The 25,373-nt window shown below is 45.5% G+C and overlaps 1 long non-coding RNA gene across 1 annotated transcript in view; it reads left to right on the top strand.

Annotated features, from left to right (window-relative positions):
* The window catches only part of LOC311522570, a 31,521-nt gene that overhangs the window by 5,725 nt on the left and 423 nt on the right, over positions 1-25,373 (top strand). The window contains exon 3 of the long non-coding RNA XR_014712169.1: positions 13,894-13,992. This is a non-coding gene — a long non-coding RNA (uncharacterized lncRNA). The remainder of the gene's footprint in view (positions 1-13,893; positions 13,993-25,373) is intronic.

Consider the following 25,373-nt stretch of genomic DNA (forward strand, 5'->3'; position numbering starts at 1 on the left):
CATTGTAACCATAGTGTTAAAGCCCAGACACTTCCCTTTAAAGGTAACCTGTAAGGGAGGGGAATAAATTGAGTCATTCCCTTTTTTGCTTCTATATGATACATAAAGAAAGCTTGCAAGAGCTTTCTCTTTCATTCTTTAAAAGTTCCGTACTCTCCATTAGAAATTCTGGTACCCTGTTTTTCCCCTGGATGTCTCTACAGAAATCTGGTGGGATTATACAATTAAAACCATTTAATTAAGAGAAATGATTTCCCCCACAGCTTGCTTAAAATTCTGTCTTGTTTGCTTTTGTTGATGTCTCTAATTCAAACGCCTGAATGAACAAGTGGGAGAGAATATGTAAAAAAGATTGAACACACCCCACTCCTTCAACGAAGGCTGAGAAAGCTCACAAAAAACATCTGAGACAACCCATCCGCCAGCGAAACCAGGGAACTCCAAACTTGGCATTCCTAAAATTGCTAATGTAAAAAAAACCAAGCAGGATTAAAGAAACAAAAACATTCAAGCCTTTCCCCACACATCGAAAAGAAAAGAAGCACAGTTCTCTTATAAAAAATGTTTCCAGTCATCTATCCAGGAGAGTGCTGCAGCAGCAACCGCTGCCATCAGAATCAGTGGATACTAATCCAGTCTTATCAACTCTCGGTATTTGTTTGTACAGTGCCTAGTACAAAGGGGTCCTGATCCTTGGGACAGGGCTCCTAGGCACTAAGGTAATACAAATAATCAGAAAATCCTAGAAAAGTAGGGCTGGAAGGGACCTTGAGAGGTCTTCAAGTCCAGCCCCCTGTGCTGAGGCAGGACCAAGTAAACTTAGAGCATCCCTGACAGGTGTTTGTCCAACCTGTTCTGAAAAACTTCCAATGACGGGGATTCTACAACCTCTCTTGGAAGCCTCTTCCAGAGCTTAACTACCCTCATGGACTCATAGACTTTTAAGGCCAGAGGGGACCACTGTGATCATCTAGTCTGACCTCCTGCACATCGCAGCCCACAGAACCTCACCCACTCACTCCTGTAGTAGGCCCATTACTTCTGGTTGAGTTACTGAAGCCCTCAAATCTTGATTTAAAGACTTTAAGTTACAGAGAATTCACCATTTATTCTAGTTCAAACCAGCATGTGACCTGTGCCCCACACTACAAAGAAAGGCAAAAAATGTCCAGGGTCTCTGCCACTCTGACCTGGGGAAAAATTTCTTCCAAACTCCCAATATCACAATCAGTTAGACCACATTGCCCCAGGCCTCCACTGCCTCCCCCTGCCCCGCATCCATCCCACCATCGCCTCTGGTCCCTGCTGCCTCCCCCTTTGGCCTCCCTAGCAGAGTTACTAGCTATTTGTATGTTTGTTAATATCACTTATCACTTTTCATAGCCTCCCAGGTAGCTAAGCAAGCTGAGATATTAACAAATATACAAATATCACTTTTCACAGTGAGCCCTAGGACCCACTAAGCCCTGGATGGGGGGGGGGGGGGAGGAGGGCAAAGGGGGAGGCAGCATTATTTTTGTTATTGAGTCTGCCAAAAAACCCTATTAATACACATTATAATTATTTGGATGTGAATCTGTGCATATTTAATTTTTTCCCCCTAAAGTTAAATAAGTATTTTAGGGGGAAAGTATCAGTGCAGCCACCAGTGAGAGTTGGTGGTCGCACGCTGAGGCCACCAAAAAATTTGTTGCGAGAACCCCTGAGTTAGATCCTGAGCACATGGGTGAGACCCGCCAGGAAGATACCTGAGAAAGAACTCTCTGTAGTAACTCAGAGTCCTCCCCATATTGTGTCCCATCTCCATCCATTTGAGATGTTTGCTAATAGCAGTTGCAATGGGCCATATGCCATTTGAGGCGACCTCATTATACAATCCACCATCATCAACTTATCAAGTTCAGTCCTGAAACAAGTTAGTTTTTTTGCCTCCACTATGCCCCTTGGAAGGCTGTTCCAGAACATCACTCTTCTGGTGGTTAGAACCAAACAGCCCTGTCTGAAGACTTTTCAAGTCCCCCCTCAATCTTCCCTGCTCAAAACTAAACATAACCAGTTTTTTTGTTAATGGCCCACCTTGATTTTCATACACATTGTAAGGAGAGTGGTCACTTTGGATAAGCTATTACCAGCAGGAGAGTGAGTTTGTGTGTGTGGTTTTTGGAGGGGGGGGGTGGGGGGTGAGAAAACCTGGATTTGTGCTGGAAATGGCCCACCTTGATTATCATACACATTGTAAAGAGAGTGGTCACTTTGGATGGGCTATTACCAGCAGGAGAGTGAGTTTGTGGGGCGGGGAGGGGGCGAGGGGGGGAGGGTGAGAAAACCTGGATTTGTGCTGGAAATGGCCCAACTTGATTATCATACACATTGTAAGGAGAGTGATCACTTTAGATACGCTATTACCATCAGGAGAGTGGGATGGGAGGAGGTATTGTTTCATGGTCTCTGTGTATATAATGTCTTCTGCAGTTTCCACAGTATGCATCCGATGAAGTGAGCTGTAGCTCACAAAAGCTTATGCTCAAATAAATTGGTTAGTCTCTAAGGTGCCACAAGTACTCCCTTTCTTTTTGCGAATACAGACTAACACGGCTGTTACTCTGAAACCAGTTTTTTTAACCTTTTCTCAGTGGTCAGATTTTCTTAAACCTTTTATCATTTTTGTTACTCACCTCTAGATTCTCTCCAATTTCTCCACATCTTTCTTAAAACATGGTGCCAAACACTGGGCACAAGTACTCCAGCTGAGGTCTCACCCATGCCAAGTAGAGTGGGACAGTTATCTTCCATGTCTTACATATAACACTCCTGTTGATACACCCTAGAATGATATTAGCCATTTTGGCAACTGCATCGCATTGTTGGCTCATATGCAAATTGTGATCCACTATAACCCCATGATGCTTTTCCAGCAGTACAACCACTTCACCAGTTATTCCACATTTTGTAGTTGTGAATTTGATTTTTTTCTTGCAAAATGTAGAACTTTGCACTTGTCTTTATTGAATTTCATCTTATTGAATTCAGACCAATTCTGAAATTTGTCAAGGTCATTTTGAATTCTAATTCTGTCCTCTAAAGTGCTTGCAACCCCTCCCAGCTTGGTGTTATCTGTAAATTTTATAAGCATACTCTCCACTCCATTATCCAAATGAATGAAAGTGAAAATGTTGAATAATAAATAATACTTCTAATATGCTTTATTTACCCATTTTAGTGTGAATAATTAGAAGAGTGTTAGAACTCTGAAAACAGTGGACAGATCTGACCATGGTAATCGTAATACCAGGGCAGATTTTTATAAACTCAGCATCACTCAAGATGAGGATGGGGCAACTTCATCCAGTTGGGATTTAAAGCTTTCACTGAGAGTTTATTGCTTTGATCTTTTGTGTTGCCACAGTGTTGTTGCTTTGCTTCTGCTCTGTTAGCCTCCCACACAATCCAGGGTTTAACTTGGCAGCTCCCGAAGTTTGATTGTTTAACAACACATCCACTGCCTCTTACACAAGATGTCAAAAGTCACAGATATTGCTTTTTTAAAAGCCATGAAACTCACAAAATCCATGCAAGACCTGCAGCTTCAGTGATACTGGTGAGTTAATAGCTGAGCCTATGTTTGCAGTGGGTCTTAGTAGGTGCATCATGATTTCATGGAAAATTGACCTCTTATTGGCTCAGGATTTGTGGAAAGGAACTAAGGGTTTTCTCCATCCAGTTAAGATAAACCCTTCCTCCCTTAGACCATCTCTATATGAGGAGAAGGACAAGTGAAAAAAGTGAGGTTGGTCCCATGGGCGGTGCTAAAGAAGCTGAAATGGGGAATGCCCGTTCAGTGTAATATGCAGTGTTGTTGTAGCCATGTTGGTTCAAGGATATTAGAGAGACAAGTTTTCAAGCTTAACTTGTTTCTCTCACCAACAGAGGTTGGTCTAATAAAAGATATTACCTCACCCACTTTGTTCACTACAACACAGGAGTGGAGAACCAGTACTGGGCCCTGATCCCACAAAAATTTACGAGCGTAAATAACTTTTTGCACAAGATAAGCCCCATTGAACACAGTATGATTGCTCAAATGTGTAAAGTTACACATGCTTAAGTCTTTGTAAGATTGTATCCCTAGAGCAGTGATACTCAGACTGAGGCTTGGGAGTCGCTAGTGGCTCTTTAATGTGTCTCCTCTGGCTCTTTGTGGCACATAATATTAAAAGACTGTGATTTAATTAATCCATCAGGATGCTTCTACTGTGTTATTAGCCAATTGTAGTTGATAAAATAATACTTGGTCAGTCATTTTGCTGTGAGAATTTATATATTTTTATATATATTTCCCTGTCATACTGTTTAAATATTAATATATAGTACTATAGTAAATGAAAATGAATTCACACTACTGTGGCTCTTTTGGGTACTGTTGATCACTAATTGGGCTCCTGAACCACTGAGGTCTGAGTATCACTGTTCTAGAGAATGACTGATGTACAGAGTTTGTCTGCATAGGGGAAATGCATCATGTTAGAAAATGGGTTAGCTCACATGTTGAACACTTTTTAACCTCTTGTGTGGACAATGACAGTCATGTTTAGCTGGTGCTGGTTATCTCTAGGCTCACTCAGAAGATGATAAAAACCCTAACCTAGGGCTAACCACAATCAGTTAACATATTTTTTAAAATGACTGTCGTCCGCACTAAAGGCTAAGCTGTGTTTCATAGCATGGTAGATAATGTGCTAGTTCTCACCTTTTCTATCACAATGCATTTTCTCAATATAAATATACCGTTATTTGTGGGCATTGTAGTTTCGAGGATTGAGCACGAAGCTGGAATCCAGAAATCCTGAGTTTGACCCCTGCCTTTGCCTCTTTCTTGCTAGTTAGACAAGTTACTTAACTTTTTGGTATATCAATTTCCTCCTCTGTAAAGTATACCACTTGCCTATCTCATAGTGATGTTGTGTATAGTTAAAGTTTGTACAGAACACTGAAGACTGAAATAACTAGGTTTTATTTTCTGCTCTCCCATTAGAGTTTTTAAGATCAGTGATAAATACTTGTAAATAGTTTAGTTTAATGCATTTTCCATTTATTGTTTTTTGTTGGTTTCTTTTTCTGTTCCTTTAGATGGTTGGCTTGTTTGTCTTTTTATTGTACCATTGTTTGATCAACCTCCCTGTAAATAAATCACTTTACTTGTAAAACAAAAATCATCTTCTTCACCTGCTATGGTACCTCTTAGGCATCATGCAGAAGAAAAATATTTGTTAACAGTTTTAGCGTACCTTACATTGTCTTAATACTATTTGGAACAATGCCGGAGACCTCAAGATACACCAGGCCCTGGGTCATCCTGACTCTTTAAAGAAGATTGATAATTCAGAGCAAACAAGAAGTTTCAAATTGTCATTTTTCCAAGGTAATAATCATTATCCCCATTTTTTAGAGGAGATAAATGAGGAAGAAAAATTGAGGCTCAGATCCTCATAGTTGAAATTAATGGGAGTTAGGCCCCTAAATACTTTTGAGGACATAGGCCTAAGTGATTGCCTAAAGCCGCACACTGAAGTCAGAGGTAGAGCTGGGCTTAGAACTCAGGGATCTTTGACTTCTAACTCCCTGTTCATTCCTTTAGACCAGTAATCCTAAAGCAATGACTTGTGGCCACATGGTGCTGTTTCTTCTTGTTTCCAACTGCTAAGTTGCATTGAAAAATACATTTAAATACATTCCCAATATTAATTTTCACAAAATTCATTCCCAAATGTAAGCAGTTGCTGCCATGATGTTGTGCAGTTGTGGACAGGAGGTGAGGTGGTTTGCATGATCATGAATAGGAGGGGAATGGTCCCTAAAATAATCTTGCTTTTAAGATTTGATCCACACTGAAGGAATTTGAGAACTCCTAGTTTAGGCCATGCTATTATTTAAAAGCTGGTTACCTGGCATCTTGTAAGGAAAGTTTATACAAGCCATAGAGTACTCAATTTCCCACCTCAGGGAATCCCCTTAACACAGGTTCCACCCTGTCAGGTGCAAGTTAGCATACCCAGCTCTGTTACTCACACAAGAACAAACCTGCCCCTGCCCCCACATAGGGAGTGTGTCAGGGTGTTCCTGGGGAAATGGGGGCATGGTCTGGGTTTTTCCTTACCCCAGCTACTCACAGCTACCATAATGGACCTTGGGGGCTGTAGGCAGCTGGGCACAGGTTAGGGAAGTATGAGGGGCCCTGAATTGGCCCAATTTAGGAGAGGCACAAAGAAGCATGAAGCCACAGACAATAAATTCAGCCCTCTCTTTTTCTTTTTACGTAACTGCCTCTGAAAGGCAATTGGGAGCCAAATAATTTGAGTAGATCCCTGGAGGAGACCTCCTGGCTGATTGGAGAGACAGTGAGTCTGTTGATTATACTGTTCATAGAAATAGGTTTGTTATAAGGACCAAGGATCATGTTTTTATTTGAATTTTCCCTGTTTAAAAATATTTTTCCATCTATAAAGTTAATATATATTTCCCCCATTTTCATTACCCCTGAGCTGAGCGGAGATGCTGGTCAGTTAACTGGGATCTGTAGCGAGATTTGTTGTAATTCAGCAGGGAAAATGTTTGTTCACATACAAAGGTGGAGCTGAACAAAACAAAGATTTTCTGCGCCACCTTGCAGATATTTGGGAACTTTGTTTCACTCAAGGAGGCATAAAGCTTGTCCATTTTTTCTGAATTATACTTTTCCTTCAAGGTGGAATTGCACTGGAGATCAATGAGCTCCAGTTGTAATTCTTGTGGGGCTTTCTCGTAGTCAAATGACAGTGGGCATGACACCAGCTCCAGTGTCTTCTCTGTAACCCTTCTGCCCATCAGAGTAGGCAGCAAGAAGGGCCGGGTTCAGTATCTAGGGGTTCCATTCCAATAACACAATGCAAAACCGGCTTGAGCCCCCACCCAGTGACCTGGGACAAATATATACCACCCCCACTGGGCGCCTCCAAGAGGCAATACTTCCCCTCTCACAAGCAGGGAGTCTGAGTGTAGCAAAAAGCCTTTTAATAACAGAGAGAAACAATGTGGCATTATGTTGGGGAAACACCACGAACAGGATTCATAACACAACCCATGAGCAAAAACCCACCCCAAGCAAATTGGGGCATGTCCTTTCCCTTGGGTTCTTGAGTCCAGCAACCCGAAATCACCCAAAGTCCCAAAAGTCCAATGGCCCAAAAGTCTCTGTCCCTGGTCAGGGCAGCCCCAGAGTTCAAAAGTTTATCTGCAGAGTTTTACCTCCCAACCTGGGTGGAGATGGAGGGGGGGGGGAGAAATAAGGGGCACCTTACATGATCTGAAGCTGACTGGCCACAGCTCCATAGGGCTTTGCTCCACTTCACCAGCCAGTCCACAAACTGCTCTGCTCAGCTCCGCTCCGCGTCCCACAAGCCGCTCCTGCCGCCCCATGAACTGCTCCACCAGCCGGTCCACAAACTGCTCCGCTCCGCGTCCCACAAGCCGCTCCAGCCATCCCGCAAACTGCTCCACAATATATCTTCAGGCTCCCCCGCTACTTAACACAACACTCAGTGATTTCAGCTCTTAGTCAGTTTTTAGCTCTTTTGTGATTTCAGCTTGTAGTAGGGGAGCCTTAGCACTGGTGCACCATTAGCCCAAAGGGAATTCAGCTCAGCAGCCTGTAACTAGACTCCTAATAGAATCAACATTAGCTCTGAGATTCCACAGTGGAGAGAGGAGAAAGTGTAATTAGCATGTAAGGCCCTTATTAGGGGGCCCATATCACCAAGTATAAATACCTGTCCCCAGCCTCTCTCTCAATTCACAGAGTTTTGGAACCCATGACCCTTGCCTAGTGAGTGCTACTTAGTTGATGGCGAGTCCCTCCATCATAACAAAAGGCCCAGTACAGTTCCAAGCACAGTTCCCATAATCAGGGTAATAACAATTTATTCTTCCTGCCCCAATAACAGAGACACTGGGGATCCCACAGCAGCCAAAGTGACCATTTGGGCAGCTATGGCCTCATTCTAGGTAGGGTGGGTGTGCCTATGCAAATGAGATCAGCCCCTGAAGTTCTTTTCCACAACTTGCCACACCTCACCACCAGATGTCAGGGTGGAGCTCATCCTGACTCTGCTTACATTTCTATCTTCTCAAAGACAAAGAATCAATGAGAAAATTTTCTGTGCAAGTCACTGAAAATTTTGCTGTACTCTTCTGTCTGCTCTGGCGACACTTCCAAGTATTTCAGTGTTGTAAACTGAGTGAATATTTTGTCCTGAATTTGTTTTAAAAACAAGACTAACAAGAAAGCTGTCACACTAGAATACAATTCGTGTACAAACACATTATTTCCTTGTAGCTTCACATTAAGTTCATTTAAATGTGCCAATATATCCATACCAAAAGCGAGGTCGCACACCCAGTTTGAATTCTTTAATTCAGGGAAATCATTTTCTTTTCCCTGCATCTCCAGAAAAGTGCAAATTTCATCTCTGAGCTCCCACACTCTTTGCAATACTTTTCCTAGGCTGAACCAGCGGACATTTGTATGATAAAGTAAGTCCTAGTGTTCAACATCAGTGTCTTCAAGAAGGGAAATGAATTGCCGATGATTAAGTCCCCTCGCTCTTATGTAGTTCACTATTTTCACTACTGTGCGAACAACATGATCGATGTCCAGGACGTTTTTGCATCTCCTGATGTATAATACAATGCAGAAAAATCACCTCTTTATCAGGGTCATCTTCTTTTACTTTGTCCTGAATTCTTTTTAAAAGTCCTACGTTTTCCCCAATTACATTTGGCGATCCATGTGTGGTTACGTTTGCCATTTTTCTCCAGGGGAGCTTCAGATGTTCAAGGCAGCCAGACACCTTCTCGTATAAATCCGATCCCGTAGTTGTGCCTTTCATTGATTCCACTGATAAAAATTCCTCTGTGATTTCAAATTTGTTGTCAGTTCCTCTGACAAAAATCAATAACTGTGCCATGTCCTTAATTTCAGTGCTGTTATCGAGAGCTAGCGAAAACAACGTAAAGCCCTGTGCTTTCTTGTTCAACTCAGAAGCTAAATGTTCAATCAATCACTTTTACAAGGCGAGTAACAGTTCTCTGTGACTAACTAATGTTCTCACATTTGCTTTGGTATTCTGGGCACAGCATGCCAGCAACATCAGCCATGAATTCTTTCAAAAACTCCCCTTCAGCAAAAGGCTTATTTTGTTCAGCGATTTTAAACGCCGGAATATAACTTGCCTTTGTGGTGGCTTCCTGAACTGTAGCTTGTCGCACATAAATATTTTCCTGAGCTTTCAAGTTTGTGGTGAGTTTCTCAGCTTTTCTTGCCCTTTCCTCAGTTGTTCAATTGCTGCCATAATTAAGATGTTCCGTTGAAAAATGGTGCTTCAGATTTACTCCATGAACACCGCGATGCTCTCCTGACAAATCAGGCATACGGCCTTCAAGTTCACGTTTGTGCAAAAATATTTTGCATTCCATTCTTTGTTGAAAACCCGACACTCAGTGTCCACTTTTCTTTTTTTTGCAGCGCCCATTTTTGAAAGGGAAAAGAAAATCCTAACTGCTGCCCTTATTTCAGACTGCTGTTTTAGAAGATTGCACGCACTTCACGCGGGGCCTCATTTTCAAAAGAGCTGTGACTGCAACGTGTTTTTTCAAATCAGAAAAGACTCATTGTACCAGGGGTGTAACCACGGGTGGGCCGTGGGCCACACACTTATTATCCAGGCCCACCCCATCACTTGCCACACTCTGCCACCCGGCACTCCAGCTGGGGAGGGGGATCGGGGGCTTGCCTCACTCCCCTCGCCCGCCTGGCACTCCTGCCCAGGAGCGGGGTGCAAGGGCTTGCTCCCTAGTAGGAGCACCGGAGCGAGGCAAGCCCCTGAGCCTGCTCCCTGGCTGGAGCACCAGAGCGGGGCAATGGAGCACCGGGTCTAGATTAAAAGCTCTGACGGACACGGCCTGCGGGCCATAGTTTGCCCACCCCTGCTGTAAATCCTACACAGCAGGAATGGTTTCTATTCTGTGCTTGCACGGTGCCCAGCATAATGGGCCTGGCTAGGACCTCTGGGCTCCCAAATTGAGATAAAAAGTAAATAAATAATAAATAATAACAATGTAGCAGAGAGAAAAATCAGACCCCACCATGCCTATTGACCCCTTTGTCATGGCATGTCTGCTATCTTATGCACTGTACATTTATCTTTCCATTATGATTACTTGTTACATTCTGAGTGCCCCAAAATGTGCTAGGCATCTCACTGAAACAAGAAAAGACATTGTCCCTCCCCAAAGAGTTTGTGCTCTAATTTCAACATAACATAACAAGTGAATGTCATGAACAGACAAGGAAAGGCAAGGGTAACAAGGGTTTTCAATTCAACTCATTCCTGTCTACATTGCAAATAGACACCCATGCCAGCTAACTCAGGCTTGCGAGACTTGGGCTGCGGGGCTGTTTAATCGCAGTGCAGACATTTGGGCTCATGGTGCAGCCTGAGCCCTGGGACCCTCCCACCTCACACTTAATAAAAGTCTGTTTTGTAGTGTTTTCTTTAACTTCAGTACCAAATTTTCTGAAGAGGTCAGCTCCCATTTAGGCATCAAAATAAGAGCTTAGCATGCAGAGGCCTACCTAAAAGGCTTGATCCTGCAAGATGCTGAACACTCTGACCCTCATACAATAGAGCACTTACACATGTGACCAGTACCCTTGAAGTCAATTAAATGACTTATGTGATGAAAGTTAAGAGTATATGCTTAAGTGCTTTGCTGAATCAAATACACAGTGCTCAGCACTTTGCAGGCTCAGGCCCAGATCCACAAAGGGACTTAGGCATTGCAACGTCTAACTTTTAGGTGTCTAGAAATATTTAGTCCTGCCACAAGAGCAGGGGCATGGACTAATGACCCTTGAGTTCCCTTCCAGTCCTACAATTCTATTTATTTTTTCAGGGGTGCAGCGGGACAGTACGCCAGATGGCTATGTCAAAGAGAAGCAGCAGCCTGAATTTTTGTACGAGATGGTGAAAAGGAAGCAGCAGGCATTACAGCTTTACCAGAAGCAGGATTCAAACCCACACAGGATCTTACCCATTAGAGCTTGAATCTAACACCTTAACCACTTGGCCAGCTATACCAGAAAAGCCTTGGGCATGCTCCAGTGCTCTGGTTTTGGATAATTACCTAGCTAACTACGGCTCAGCGAGGTTCAGAAAATGCTACTGGTGAACTTAGTAAAAGGAATTAATACCTTAGTAAATGGAATTAATACCTTGCTAGGATCAGAGACTGGAAAGGATAGTATGAATGGTGCTAAGTGATGCTAATTGCTCAATTTATCATATCCTAGCTAAAAACAAACAAACAAACAAACAAAAACAACCTTCCATGTATTAATTATTATTTTTTACTTAGCAGCCCCAGTCAGGGGTCAGGGCCAATTTTGCTAGGCACTGTGCACATACATAATGAAAAGGTGTTCTCTTCCCTGAAGAGCTCACAATCTAAATATCTGGGATTGAGCTTCAGCCTATATCGTAGACAGGATTTAAAAGAAATTAAACAAGACTCCATCGCATTCAAACAATTCAGAACTCTCATTCTACACTATAAACAGAGTGTCACTGTAACAGAGATCACTGTAAGCAGTGATGAGCTGCCAAAATCTTGACAGCTGGTTCCCTCCTCACCCCACGAGGGGGTCGTGGCCCACCACAGCCCCCTGGGACTCCTGCTCCATCCAACCCCCCATGTTCCTTGACGCCCCCCCCAGGACCCCTGCTCCATCCACCCCCTGCCCTGTCCCCTGACTGCCCCCAGAACCGGGCAGGAGGGTCTCGTGGGCCACCGTAGTGGGTGCCCACCCCGCCCTACCCCTAAGAGCCAGAGGGACCTGCTGGGGGACGAGGTAGGGAGACCCAGCAGTGCTTACCTGGGGCAGCTCCCAGGAAGTATTCCGCAAGTCCCTCTGGCTCCTAGAGGCAGGGTAGCATAGCTGGGAGGGAGCAGGGGGAGCAGCCGCTCCCCCACTGATCACATCAAAAGTGGCACCTTAGGCACCGACTCCGTGGGTGCTCCAGGGCTGGAGCACCCGCGGGGAACATTTGGTGGGTGCAGAGCACCCACTGGCAGCTCCCCACCTCACGCCCAGCCCCAGCTCACCTCCGCTCTGCCTCCGCCTCCTCCCCTGAACGTGCTGCCCCACTCTGCTTCTTCGCCCCAAGCCCCCGGCTTCCTGTGAATCAGCTGTTCGTGTGGGAAGCCTAGGAGGGCTGAGAAGCAGGCGGCAGCTTCGCACTCAGGCCCAGGGAGGCGGAGGTGAGCTGGGGCGGGGAGTGTTCCCCTGCACGCCCCCCCCCCCCTGGTTACCTGCTGTGGCGCGGGTGGCCCTCCTTGCACCCTCCCCACCCCAGCTCACCTCCGCTCTGCCTCCTTGGGCCTGAGCGCGAAACCGCCACTTGCTTCTCAGCCCTCCCAGGCTTCCAACGCGAACAGCTGATTCGCGGGAAACCAGGGGCGGGGGCGGAGAAGCAGAGCGGGGCAGCACGTTCAGGGGAGGAGGCGGAGTGGAGGTGAGCTGGGGCCGGGCACGGGGCGGGGAGCTGCCGGTGGGTGCTCTGCACCCACCAAATTTTCCCCGTGGGTGCTCCAGCCCCGGAGCACCCAGGGAGTTGGCACCTAAGATGCCACATTTGGCCAGTTGTTAAATTTAGAAGCCCTTCGGTTCTAAAAGGGCTTCTAAATTTAACAACCAGTTCCAGCAAACCGGTGCAAACCGGCTCCAGCTCACCACTGACTTTAAGTATATTCCACTCTAGTTCATAAATTTAACAAAGAAAAAGGAGCAATGAACTAAATAGAAACATTCTTGATCATAGCTGATACATTTGTATCAAGTTTAGGATTTCCCAGCCTTATGTCCTTTGCCCATTAGTCACTTGTATCCAAAAGGCTAATGTGTTTCCAGTTGCAGAGACCATGTTCACTTTGATTTCTATTAGGAGCTTCTCTATGGCTAATTTGGGATTCCAGATTAAGTACTGGTTTCAGAGTAACAGCCGTGTTAGTCTGTATTCGCAAAAAGAAAAGGAGTACTTGTGGCACCTTAGAGACTAACCAATTTATTTGAGCGTAAGCTTTCGTGAGCTACAGCTCACTTCATCGGATGCATACTGTGGAAACTGCAGAAGACATTATATACACAGAGACCATGAAACAATACCTCCTCCCACCCCACTCTCCTGCTGGTAATAGCTTACTTTAGATAAGCAGGAGAGTGGGGTGGGAGGAGGTATTGTTTCATGGTCTCTGTGTATATAATGTCTTCTGCAGTTTCCACAGTATGCATCCGATGAAGTGAGCTGTAGCTCACAAAAGCTTACGCTCAAATAAATTGGTTAGTCTCTAAGGTGCCACAAGTCCTCCTTTTCTTTTTGCAGATTAAGTACTGTACCCTTTGTAAATGATGCAGAGTTTGGCAGAGTATGCTATAGCCCAAAAAAGACTTGGCTCCAGATTCTGTGAAAGGCTATTAAAGCATGGGCTGCTGGCAGCCATAGAATTCCAGGTTGTGCCCTTGTCAGCTTTCACACACTAAGTAGGCTCAGAGGTCAGTTTTTGGATGGGAGGCCTGCAGAGAAAACTGAGAGTATTGAAGGAGCAGTGTTGGATATTCATTGGGTGGCAATTCTCCATATGCTTTCAGGAGGCACTGTATTGCAGAGATGTCATCTTTTAATGGAGATATAAAACTAAGATCCTGACCACATGTGGTTGTAAAAGTGAGGATTCCCCCTGATTTTTTTCGCCCACATTTTTGTAAAGAAGTGAAGTTTCCATCTGGTGATCTTGATATTGCAGTATCACGCTAGAGAACCGTACAGTGAAAATGAAGCTGACTTGAATCCAAAATGAAATTGCCTACTCCGTTAATAATGTAAGATGTTGTTAGTAACACAGGTAAGGAAATCTTTTGGTTTTTTTAAGCGCATGTGAATTTTAATCTTCGTGTATAGTGAAGTTAGAGCTTAACTACATGGCATGCTGTCTGGACTATGGGGGTGTGAACCGTAGAGAGGTCTAATGTGCTGTGCTCTAAGTGTCCCATGCAGACCCTGCCGGCGTGAACTAAAAGGCACTTAGTTCACATTGATGTAGTCCTGTTTCAGACAGGACCATGTTAATGTGCACTAGGGAACTCTTAAGTTTTGCCAACAGTATTTACCTGGGGCGCTTAGGCCAGGCCCACACTGCCACTTACTTTGGCATAATTTACATTGTTCAGGGGTGTGCATAAGTCTCCCCCCAAGCAACGTAAGTTACACTGATCTAAGCACTGGTGTGGACAGCGCTCCATTAACAGGATAAGCTCTTCCCCCGACAGAGCTACTGCCTCTCATGGAGGGAGATTTATGATACTGAGGGGAGAGGTTTCCTCCCATTCCCTTAGAGCGTCTTCACCAGACGTGCTGCAGCATCACAGTTGTGCTTCTCGTGTAGACTAGCCCTTAGCGCAGGGGTGGGCAAACTTTTTGGCTCAAGGGCCACATCTGGGTATGGAAATTGTATGGCGGGCCATGAATGCTCACGAAATTGAGGGTTGGGGTGCAGGAGGGGGTGAAGGCTGCTGGCTGGGGGTGCGGGCTCTGGGGTAGGGCCAGAAATGAGGAGTTCAGGGTGTGGGAGGGGGCTCTGGGCTGGGACAGGGGGTAGGAGTGTGGGTGGGGAGGGCTCCGGCTGGGGGTGCAGGCTCTGGGGTGAGGCTGGGGATGAGGGATTTGGGGTGTAGGAGGGTGCTCCAAGCTGGGACCAAGTCGTTCAAAGAGCAGGAGGGAGATCAGGGCTGTGGCAGGGGGTTGGGGCACTGGGGGTGAGGACTCTGGCTGGGGGTGCAGGCTCTGGAGTGGGGACAGAAATGAGTTCAGGGTCCGGGAGTAAGCTCCGGGCTGGGGAAGGGGGTTGGGGTGCAGGAGAGGGATTAGGTCTGGGGCAGGGTGTTGGGGCATGGGAGGAGGTTAGGGGTGCAGGCTCTGGGTGGTGCTGACCTGAAACAACTCCTGGAAGCAGCAGCATGTCCCCCCTCCAGCTCCTATGCCAAGGTGTGGCCAAAGAGCTCTCCACACTGCCCTGACTGAAGGCGCTGCCCCTGCACCTCCCATTAGCTGCAGTTCCCAGCCAATGGGAGCTGTGGGGATAGCTCTGGAGCTGGAGGGGGGCCATGCTGCTGCTTCCAGGAGCCTTGGCACCAGAGGTGAAAGTAAGCCGGTATGCCCCGGTATGGCGTACTGGCAAGAGCTGGTGCACTGTACTGGGGTGGGTCGGCTTCCCCAGGCACAATTTAAAGGGCCTGCGGCCCCCAGCAGCAGCTGGAGCCCCCGGCCCTTTAAATTGCTGCCAGAGCCCTGCTGCCGGAGCCTTGGGGTAGAGACGGCAGGGCTAGGTAGCGGCAGCTGAGCCCTGGGCCCTTTAAATTGTCCCCAGAACCCTGCTGCCACTTTCCCAGGGCTCCAGCAGGCTCTGGGGACGATTTAAAGGGCCTGGAGTGGTAGTGGTGGCCGGAGCCCTGTCCCTGGAGCCCTGCTGCCGGAGCCCTGGTGAAGCAGCGGCAGGGCTCTGGGGATGATTTAAAGGGCCCAGGGCTCCGGCCGCCGCTACTGCCCAGGGCCCTTTAAACTGCTGCCAGAGCCCCCGGCTGCCGCTATTACCCCAGGGAGGGGGAAGGAGGCACTTGCCGGTACAGGGTGGGCCAGGGCTGGCTCTGACCCTCCCAACCCCGCCCCTTCTGCCTGAGGCCCCACCCCTTCCAGGGGCCAGAGCAAGCCCCAGCCCAGCCCCGTACCGGTAAGTATCTAGACTTACTTTCACCCCTGCGTGGCACGCATGTGCGGAGTGGCCTCTGACCCCATTTCCCGGCTGGAGCGTGGGAACAGGGCAAGCCCCAGACCCCACTCCCCAGCAGAAGCTCGAGGGCTGGTTTACACCGGCTGGAGGGCCAGATGTGGCCCTCAGGCTGTAGTCTGCCCACCCCTGCATTAGAGTGCTCTACACTTCACACCCTCATGGTCCAGACTGCAGGGCTGTGTAGACAAACCCTGAGAGATAACAAAATGTAAGAGAGCCGTACCACAAACCTTGTCCTTTTACCTCTTGCTGTCGTGATTTCATAAGAAAGTTCTTTTTTACTTTATTTCCTGATTAAAATATATGCAGGGATACAGCTGCTGCTGATCTATTTTTACAGAGAAGCACTGAATTTGTTTCAATGTTCATAGCTCCCTACAGATTCTCCTTTCAGAAAAGTTTGAAGGTGACTGAGTCATGTGGTATCTGAAAGTGAAATCACTTGACCAAGAAGGACAAGACCTTTCAATCTTATAGTTCCTGGAGGGCTCCCAGTAATTCTGGCTAGTTTCTGAGATTACTTTATAGCATTATGTAAAAGATGCTTTAAATGTGTTAATGGGTCTGGAAAAAGGTTTTGTACTGACAAAAGATACTTTGAAAATACATAATTAGAATCATAGACCTCTGTGGCCATGAGATTTTCTAAGGAGATTTCTCAAAAAGTACAAATGCATTATGGGCAGGTCACTAGGCTGATAAAACTGTATGAAAAATGGGGCCTCATTATTAATTATAATCACACTTTACATTTATACTGTGCCTTTTATCTATGGATCGCTAAGCACTTTAGAAATAGTAATTAAGTCTCACCATACCTCTGTGAAGTAGATAAAAATTATTTCCGCTTTACAGACTGGGACATTACAGCAGGGGATTTATGTAATGAGACACATCAAGTCCGTGGCAGAGCCAAGACTAGAATCCAGAGCTCTTGAGTCTCAGTCCCATGCTCTAACCACTAGACAATGCTCCCATGTAAGCAAATGTTGTCCTGTACAGCTGTATCTAGCCATTATTTTAAGTGCCTAGTGACTGGATTCCATTGCAGTCTCTGCACTGCACTGCAGTGGATTGCAGTGAAGTTGGGGTTTTTTTGTTGGTTGGTTTGAAGTGTGGAGTATAGTAAAATCTGCCTTAGAGACCACCTCTGAAGAGAGACCACCTGTCACAAGTGACTACTTGCAGCGGCCACGGAACATTACTGCTCTCTGATGTGCAAACCTTTGAAGAGAGACAACCTCTTACGAACGACCACTTTTGCTAACTCCTGGGAGTGGTTGCATTTGGCAGGTTTTACTGTACTTCCGGTCGGACATGCCAGGTACTGGATGTAGTAGAACAGGATATCTGCTTTCCCCCCACAAACCTTGGGCAGCAAATAAATATTGGGCCAGGGACTATCTTTTTGTTCTGTGTTTGAACAGCACCTAGCACAATGGGATCCTGATCCATGACTGAGGCACCTATGCACTACAATCAATGTTCCCTCTAATTTTTAACAGGCTGCGTACGCAAAAAATTTTCTTCTGTGCTGCCGCCAAAGCAAAAAAAAAGCCGCCGTCGAAGCCGGAGTGCGCATGGTGTTTCACCATGTGCGTGGAGTTTAAGATCTGTGTGTGCGCACACATGTGCACAGCTTAGAGGGAACAGTAACTACAATAGGATCTAAGTTCCCTCTAAGCTGCACAGCCACGCAGCAGGCTATCAAGGGCCACACAGGAGGGGAGAGGCACCTCTCCCCTTGTCCTGGCCCTGGAGCTGCCCTGGCAGGGAGAGGCGCTTTCCCCTGGCCCCGGGCTACTGTGGTGAGAGAGGGCTGGGAGGAGTCCTCTCTTCCCTCCGCAGCCCTGGGGCAGCCTGCACCCCAAACCCCTCATCCTTGGCCCCACCCCAGAGCCCATACCCCCAGCCAGAGCCCTCATGCCCCTGCACCCCAACCCTCTGCCCCAACTCTGAGCCCCTTCCCACACCCTGAACCCCTCATCCCCTTCCCCACCCTAGAGCCCGCACCCCCAGCCAGAGCCCTCACCCCCCTGCATCCCAAACCCCTCAGCCCTGAGCCCCCTCCCACACTCTGAACCTCTCGGCCTCACTCCTGCCACACATCACCTCCATATTTGTGTACATAACAAAATTGTGGACATGGACGTAAAATATTAGAGAGAACATTGACTAGGACAAATTAATAATAATAATCAATGAATTTTCATAAAATATATGTAAAGTGCTAGATAACTGTTATTGTTAAAGAGCCCCTGATGCTTGCAGGAGCAGACAGCAACACAGCACAATGGAGAATGAACATCCCTCCTTATGTCCTAGCTTACATGCTTTCCATATTGTTAAAGGGGTAGCTTTGCGTGGAGGGGAAAGAGATTCTCATGAACTACAAAATGGCAGGGATTGGGGCAGAAGGGAATGATTGGAAGAAGCATTTTCTGCAGAGAGAAAAGTAGATTTAAAAAGAAAATGAGAGAGAAAGAGATTGATTCTCATTCTTAATGTTGCATATATGTGCTCTGTCTCCCCTCCCCCCGCAAAAACAGTAAAAAATAGAAGATACTTTTTTGTTAACTTAGTAATAACCATACTCAGGGTTAATGAACTTTGTGAGGCCAATTTGCTCTAGTAATCTTTGGTCTTGGACTTTATTCAGCCGAAGAGATATAGCTAGTTATTGCTTTGTAAGCAGAAAGCATCCTCAAGTTTTCATGGAGATATAGCTACAGATTATCTACCAGATGCCCTTCTCTACCCAATCTGTACATCACAGTGAAAGGGTGAATATACAAACATGAGCACCCTAGTGCCATTAAATTCTTTATTTCTGTGCCATAGCTGTTTGAGTGCCGAGTTGTAACTCATACAGGTATGAAACCACTAGACTATGTGGGCCACAACATTAGGATCCATGTACTGATCACTCCGTCTGCATGAAGAAAGGGGTCAGTTGTCTCTGCAGCACTGTGTTCCCCCTCTTCTGTCACCACACCAAGGCCTTACAGCTTTTCTAAGGGAATGGTGGGCTGGATGGGAGGCAGTTTCCTGAACCTGGTGGAAAAAACAGAGGAAAACCAATACAGCCAGAGGCTGTATTCACTGCCCTATCAAGACCCCTCTGCACTGAGGAGCACCCTTAAACAGGGGTCCTTGCTCCACCACTGACTTCCTGCATGACTTTGGGTAAGTCACTTCGTTTCCTTGTGCCTCAGTTCCCTATCTGTACCATCAGGGTAGCAGCACTTCCCTAGGAGAAATACACTGAAGATAGTGAAGTGCTCAGATACTATGGTAATGGGGGGGCTATAGAATTACCTTAAAAACCCTGGGCTACACTGTGGGAGTGGGGTTCGAACTAAGATACGCAACTTCCGCTACGCTATTCGCGTAGCTGAAGTTGAAGTAACTTCGAGTTACCTGGCCGTCCTCACGCCGGCAAGTCAACCACGGCGGCTCCCCCGTCGACTCCACTTACTCCTCCTGCCGCAGTGGAGTACAGGTGTCGATTCGGGGATTGATTTACCGCGTCTAAACGAGACACGATAAATTGATCCCTGATAGATCTATCACTACCAGCTGAGCTGGCGGGTACCAGAGTGCCTTTTTTCTCAGGTGAAAGTACAGTGGAAGTTGCCTACAGTGAATTTGGATACAGTGAAAGGCCTTTTTTAGTGAAGCAGAATGAAAGTTATAGACCATTTCAGCACTGTAATGTGCAACTGGCCGTTCCAGTTATAATGATGTTGTTCTGTGAAAAAGTGACATCACTGTAAGAAAATTCCACTTTATGTTAGGGAAGGCACTACGGGCCTATCCCTAGCAATATACCAGGGCCATAGTGCTCTCCTGGATAAAACTGTGGCTATGAAGCATGTCCAGCACAAGAGAAATCCTGCTGCACCAGGCAGGAAGGAGCACCATGTGCCAGCTTAGCACACTCTGAGGTTCCCCCCTGTAAGCACAACAAAGTTATTATTGGTCATAGGGTAGCATGTCTGCTCAGATTTTGAATATACCCTGTTGTTTTTGATTACAATGCACCTCTTGTTACGGAAGTCAGATGGACCTGCTAGTGCACTTTTGTAAATCATGGCAGGATACCTTCAGGTTTTCACATACTGCTGCTGCTTGAACATAATGAGCTGTGGCTGCAGACAGACATCAGAGAAGGGATGGAACCCAAATCCTTTCCCACCAAAACCACAAGCCTTTGCTACCTGAACTAAAGGAGAACTTGTTGAAATGTGACGAAGCAGGATGCTGTTGTAGTTGCTGGAACCCGCCACTAGAGAGAGACATGATCACACAAACTAGGTGTAGTGATGTATTACACAAAGATTTGTGGTTGTTTATACATTTTTTCCTCTTTGAGCTCCTTCAGGGAGGTGGGCAGGATTTAGCCCTGAATATGCAATTGATACATTTGTAAATAAGCAGTTTGGCCCCATTGTTGCACAACACCATTTAGAAGGAAGATCTTTGCCTGTGTTGAAGTGACAGGTAACTACAACAGTTAGGAATTCAGTACAGTGTATTTGTGGTCTCTTTAGAAACAAGTCACACCCTGTCCATAATATCACAGGGTCAAATGCACCTCTAACAGTTTCTCTAAGAAACTTGGTAGGCAGTGACAATCTGGCAGAAGACCATACAGCAAAATGTATATAAAACTGTTGTTCCTCTAGACATTGCTTGAAAACTTGCACACTTTGAGTTGCCAGAAGAATGTAACTTGTATTATCACAAATTTAGTTTAGTGCTTCCTGAGTCATGTCAGATCTTCTCGAGTTTGTAAACCACTCAAATTCAGGATACCTCCTGAATGCCAACGAAGGCAAAAAGCTACGTGAGGATGGCCAACCAGCAAATGGAGCTCTGTCTTTTTGTCAAAGTATTTCAGAGGTGAGAGACTCTAGGGATTTATGTGTGAGTACCAGAATGACTAAGAATCCTTTCCCAGTTTTATAGTTATATCAGTGGCTGCTTTAGAATCATAAGTTTTGTAACACTGTATTTTCATGACACGCTAAAGTGGTCTTTGCATTGCTTTTAATTTGTTGTGCTGTGTTCCGACGAGGGTGAGAAATGGAAAAAGACAAGAGGATAAAGCCACCCTACTTCCCAAGCCATTTTATTTTTAATGAATAATTTGCCAAAAAAAAAAAAAAAAAGCATAGCAGGGGCCTCTCAAATGCTCAGGGCAAAGTGGGACCTGAGGTTGTTCTTGGTAGGAATAGTGCTCTGTCAAGTAGGATTATGCGCTGGCAGGTCAGAAGAAGGTATTTGAACTTTCATGATGTAAAAGTAAAAGTGCTCGGTAACTATGCTACAACCACAAAATTGTCTGCTCTACCCAGGAAGTAGTGGGCCTTGAATAGCTGTTTAATGAAGGGTCAAGAAGTCAACAAGTGGAAGGAGGGGCTGGGCATTATAAAGAGTGTCAACTGTAGGGTTGCTACCCATTCTGAAATCGACATTGGGTCCAAAATGACAGGACAAACAGAGTCCATAATTTGTTCTCAGTGTCACAATGTCATGCCACTGTGTCACAATGCAGTGTCCTGGTGCAGTGCTGTTATGTCTTGATGCTGTGACTTTGCCTCGGTACAGTATGGCTGAAATCTTGGCCCATTGAAGCCAATGGGAGCTTTGCCATTGACTTCAACAAGACTAGGATTTTGCCCTGTGATTTTGTGTCAGCATCCAATGTTGTCACAGTTGATGCAACACTGTGGCATGAAGCACAAATGTCACAGTGTGGATATTTGGCCACCGCTATGAAAGCAAACAGCAACCCTAGCAGCCAGCCAAGAAAAACAAAGAGTTGGCAGAAGATGACAGGGTGCTCCTAACTTTTTACAACTGTTCAAAATGCTTTGAATACAAACTAAATTTTTGTGCTTATGGATGATCGTCTCATGGCCTGGAAGTGGAATCTGAAAATACTTTTAAAAGATTGAAAGGCTATGTCAGGCACAGCAATAGCCCTCAGTAAATCACAGCAGATATCTGTACAACTCCAACAGTGAGTGGTGTGGGAGAGACTATGTTTCCTTTCTTCTTCAGAAGTGTAGGAACACCAGTGGTACAAAGGGCTCTTGTAAATCAAACATAGGCTCTGCATCAGATATTACATGTAGCGATACTGGAGTATCAGAAACTATGGGAATGGGTGCAGCATAAGAAACTGTATAGAATAGAACAGACATCTCACAAACAAACTGCATTTAATAAGAGTCATTCTCTCCACCTCACAAAAACAACAACAACCCTACATTTAAATAATCCTGATTGAATGACTTGATCCGGCATCATCACTGTTGCTAGCTTCCCCATATGGTGTGTGGAGTGGAGCTTGGGGATGAAGCCTTGCCCCTCCCACATCAGTGAGAGCACATGCTGTACCCATCTACAGAGCAACAGAGCTTCAGTTGAATCATGCACTCCTGTGAGCCTCAAGAAAGTGGCTAAGTGAGTCAGAATTTCTCCTAGGTCTTCAGCTGCAGCACAGGCCTCTCTGCATTCCCTGGTTGTGGGGCTCACTCCCTTTTAGCCACGCCATCAGGGGCTCGTTCACCTGCACATCTACCAAGGTGACATATGCCATCATGTGCCAGCAATGCCCCTCTGACATGTACATGGGCCAAACCAGACAGTCTCTACACAAAAGAATAAATGGACAGAAATCTGACATCAGGAATCATAACATTCAAAAACTGGTTGGAGAACACTTCAACCTCTCTGGCCATTCAGTAAAAGATTTAAGGGTGGCAATTTTGCAACAGAAAAGCTTCAAAAACAGACTCCAACGAGAAACTGCTGAGCTTGAATTAATATGCAAACTGGATACCATTAACTTGGGTTTGAATAGAGACTGGGAGTGGCTGGGTCATTACACATATTGAAACTATTTCCTTAAATTAAGTATCCTCACACCTTCTTGTCAACTGTCTATATGGGCCATCTTGATTATCACTACAAAAGGTTTTTTCTCCTGCTGATAAAAGCTCATCTAACTAATTAGCCTCTCACAGTTTGTATGGTAACTTCCAACTTATCTGTGTATATATATATATATATATGTTCCATTCTATGCATCGGATGAAGTGGGCTGTAGCCCATGAAAGCTCATGTTCTAATAAATTTGTTAGTCTCTAAGATGCCACAAGTACTCCTGTTCTTTTTGCAGATACAGACTAACACAGCTGCTACTCTGAAATATGACATCACTGTTGCACAAGATCTCTTGCGCCCCTGCCTGTCAAGAAACATGACTTGTCAAGGCACTTTTGCATCTCGACATCAAGGGTGCCAGATCCCACAAGTGGGAATAGACAGAGGCATCTCTAGAAGAAGAATCCTAGATTTTGTAACCTCACTGGATATATGAACCATCAAAAGTTTTCATTAGCAGCTGGAAAAATTCAGGACTATATATCGGGCTAAACTGTGCGGCCCTATTACGTGTCAGTGAGCACTTTCCCCAGGTACAGTCCTACGGAGGTCTATGATGTTCACCAACATGGGTACAAGTTGCACAGTCTAACCTTTTGAGTTCCAACACTTATGACTTTGGAGCCCTGGGATCAAAACTTTCCTGGTATAACCCAAACAGAAATAAATGGCAGTAATGGGAATTTGTCTCCTATGATTAATGCATCTTTCAATGGTCATTTAGGCTACACATGTAGACTATATGTCTCCATATTATTATTAAATCTGCATTTATATTTCTCTTCAGAATGTATGGTATAGTTGTAAAATCAGAAAATATGCTACACGCTATGGACTCATTTCTCATCTGATTTATCCCAGCTTTACAATGTTGTAACACCATTGACTTCAGTGGGTATACTGACAGGTTTCAGAGTAGCAGCCATGTTAGTCTGTATCCACAAAAAGAAAAGGAGTACTTGTGGCACCTTAGAGACTAACAAATTTATTTGATACTCTTGATTTACATTAGCGTGAGGAGAACCAGGCCCAGAGTCTGCAGAATATACTCAGATTTACAGCTAAAGCAGTGCTACTCTCAACTTGAACAACAGAGGGAGCTTTGTACCAAAGAAAAAGAAGCTGAGACTTGTGTGTTTTTATGAAAAGAGTCAGGGCAGGAGAGACAATAAGGCAGGGAATGGTTTAAGGTTAGACTCATGCGCTTAAGCTGCAAACCTCACCTATGTTTGATTAATTTGGCTGAAGAAAGAACACTTGCTGAAGAGTCAACTAAAGTTCATGCAATCAGCAAAATAATAGGAAATAGGTGTTTATTACTGACTTTCAGCCTGCTAAACTGCTAATCTGTGTGGGTTTTCCTGATCATGAAATTATAGCCACAGTTATGTTTGGATTGGTAAGAATCATTTTCACTTCAACATGCAGCACAGCCGCCTTCATGCATGTACAACAAATAACAGTTAAAAGAGAGATAATCTTGCCTTTGCATGAATAAAAAACACTCATATGTTTTCACCTTGCATTTTACTTGTATATAGAAGAGGGAACTAAACTATAGAGCCACTCATTCCATCCAATTGTCCTGTGAGCAGGGATGAAACTAGAGGAAAAGTTACAGCTTTGGCCCAAATTTTGTTATGGGGAGAGTCACTCAATACAGGATCATTCACCACTTTGTCCAACCCTGTACAAGACCTTCCTTGTGCTCTATTTCCAGGGACATGCGCAGGAATTTAAATGTGACCCTTTTTGGAGGTGCATATTCTGTGCCCCCGCCACAGCCTTGGGGCCAGAAGAGCTCTTTGAAACCTTGCTGCAGCCCTGGGGCCAGAGGAGCTTACTCTTCTCACAGTGGGCCTGGGGGACGGAGGAGCTCTCTTTCCCTGCCATGACCCCAGGACCAGAGAAGCTTGCTCTCTCCACCACAGCCCCAAGGGCCAGAGAAGTTCTGTGTCCCCGCTGATTATTGGGGAGGCCCAGCTGTGCCCATGCTTGCCCCTCCTTGTACACACCCCTGTCTATCACATTTGGGACTATGCAGTTTTGGCATACCATAGCTGAGGCAGAGAAAGGTAGGGCTTAGGTATAGCCATTTCTCATGTCATCATCCCCCTCTGAACGCATGGAAATTTCCTCATGTAAAATAATTCTGATGTTCTCATGTGGGCTCCCACTATAGACCCTCAACTGTCCAACCCTCAAAAGTAGTTTTGGCCCAGAAACAGAAAGCCATTGAGACCACAGCTTTCCCTTAGCCAGGCCACAATGGAGGAAGTGGCAAATGGGGCAGTAGCACAGAAGACCCCTTTCTGTGAATTCCTTCAGAGCCAGAATATTCTCCCATTTATGAGTCAGGTGCACTACATCTCCTGTACAATCCCTATGGTTCAACTCTTTGCCACAGTGCCATGATTTGTAAGACATTCCCTGACCTTGAAGCTGTGGAAATTTCCATCTAGCTTTTGCTCTCCTGGAAGTTT

This window comes from Lepidochelys olivacea, assembly GCF_965140295.1.
Source record: "Lepidochelys olivacea isolate rLepOli2 genome assembly, chromosome: 6".
NCBI lineage: Eukaryota > Metazoa > Chordata > Testudines > Cheloniidae > Lepidochelys > Lepidochelys olivacea.